The 2183-nt window shown below is 46.4% G+C and overlaps 1 non-coding gene across 1 annotated transcript; it reads left to right on the top strand.

Annotated features, from left to right (window-relative positions):
* The first annotated feature begins 1796 nt into the window (after positions 1 to 1796).
* Positions 1797 to 1871, top strand: Trnas-cga (transfer RNA serine (anticodon CGA)). Its single transcript has one exon. It is a non-coding gene; the product is annotated as a tRNA-Ser (tRNA).
* The last annotated feature ends 312 nt before the right edge of the window (positions 1872 to 2183 follow it).

Below are 2183 nucleotides of genomic sequence, written 5' to 3'. Positions count from 1 at the left end.
CACACATCCATGCCCGAGGCAGGATTCGAACCTGCGACCGTAGCAGTCGCGCGGTTCATCTCTCAACAATCTCCGAAAGTTTATTCACTTCGGGATCATCCTGTACAGAGCTACCCTGTCTCGAGTTGTTTGCATTCATTACGGAAAAGTGCTGGCAGAAGGATTCACACAGTAAGTACGACGATCTAGGCGGTCTCTAAGATGTTGAGTTGGCATGATGTCCGTAGAATTTTGGTGCTATGAAAGATCTCCGCAAGTCTCCTCACTCCCCCCCCCCCCCCCCCCCCCCCACTTCCGGGAGACACTCGCCACACAGTATGGTTCTTAGCCAAAGCAATTAACAGCGGGTTTCACATGGACTAAGAATACCAAACATAGCCTGAAATAATTCACCAGTGCGCAACACGGATACCATTGCGTTGAATTTTCGGGGAAGTGGTAACAAAGAGCTTTTCTTCAACGTTTCGAGCATGACGCGACATCCATTTGCCGTATTAATCAACAAGGTTCATCGAAGAAAGCCACACATCACTAACCACCAGCAGTCGAGTTTAGGTACTACCGATACGATTGAAATCGTTTCCGTCGAAGTTCCGTCATTGCAACGTCTTCTTCAAATCAAAGTAAGCAGCAGGATCTCTGAGCTGTTTGGTAGTCATGAATCTGGCTCAGGTCCTCAGCTTTTACTCTTAAGATATGGGGTGGTTTCCAGGTGCCACCGCAATCCGCGTTCACCCCCGGTTATTCACATCGTTGTCGTTACTGACGTCACGGCATCTTCGAGAAAAACGAACAGTTCATAAACTTCGTTGTTGACAAATCCTATTTTCGTATGCTTGATTAAAACTCTTTCACTGTAGAAGGCCCACCAAGTAAAATTGGCTTTTACCTCCGCTGACGTCGTTGAGTAGGATGGTAAAATATTGATGGAGGGGGCTTTGATGTTTACGACCATCCCACGCAGGGGAGGTGCATTTCGACAGCTGAAACCTGCGTACAAACGCGTATCCCACACAACTTACAGCGAGTCAGCAAATGATCTATTAACCGGATATGTCACTACGACCAACAATTCGACAAGTACGAACGTTCTTTGTTTCTCACAAAAAACGGAAAAAGAAATAGTGACATAAACAAAGGCTCAAACAAAAAAAAGTCTGACCTCGCGCTGTCAGATGCAGATCTCATAAAACAGAAAGTTTGTAAGAAATTGTGGCGCAACGGACAACACTGCATACTACGATACTAACAATGTAAAATATAAGCATGTTCACATTGGAAGCTATGAGGCAGTCATCTGACAATGTGTTCGGCAATACTGCCTAAAAATACAAACACTAACAAAAATAATCAATCATTGATAATCTAATGTAAATGGACAGATAAAAAATTTACTCACCAAGCGGCGGCAGGAGAACACAAACACACACAACAGGATTTAAACGTTAGTAAGGTTTCGGGGCCAGTGGTTCCTTGTGGCAGAAGAGTTGAAGGGGAGGGAAGAGGGGTAGGCCGTTGGGATAATACGTCCAGTGGCGGCTGAAGTGAGAGTGGTGATGTGTTGCTTTCAATGTCACACGTTCCCTCCCATGCAGTCTTGGCATTCGAGGCAAACATATTTGTTCGGATGCAGACTCTTTTCAGCAATACACCACCACTCGCACTTCAGCCTTCACTGGACGTACTTATCCCAACAGCCTAGTTCTGCAAGGTATGCAGGAGAGCTTCTGTGAAGTTTGGAAGGCAAGAGATGAGGTACTGGAGGAATTAAAGCTGTGAGGACGGGTCATGAGTCGTGCTTGGGTAGCTCAGTTGGTAGAGCATTTGCCCGCGAAAGGCAAAGGTCCCGAGTTCGAGTCTCGGTCCGGCACACAGTTTTAATCTGCCAGGAAGTTTCAGCCCAGTTCAATAGCACATTTCCCAGGCCATCACATCCATTCACCGTACTGCTGACGCCGGAGCACGCCACTTCTCACCCAGTATTATCCTGGTCTTGAATGTATCAATCAGCTACTTCGACAAGGCCATGACTTCCTAAAATCATGCCCTGAAATGAGATCCATACTACTTGAGATTTTGCTCACCACACCTACAATAGCTTTTCGTCGTCCTCCCAATCTCCGCAATATCTTTGTCAGACCCTATGCTCCCTCTGCGCCCATCTTCCTATCATATGGCTCCTA

Source organism: Schistocerca serialis, chromosome 8, assembly GCF_023864345.2.
Source record: "Schistocerca serialis cubense isolate TAMUIC-IGC-003099 chromosome 8, iqSchSeri2.2, whole genome shotgun sequence".
Taxonomy (NCBI): domain Eukaryota; kingdom Metazoa; phylum Arthropoda; class Insecta; order Orthoptera; family Acrididae; genus Schistocerca; species Schistocerca serialis.
Note: the sequence above shows the minus strand (reverse complement) of the source record. Positions and strands in the feature narration are given on the sequence as shown.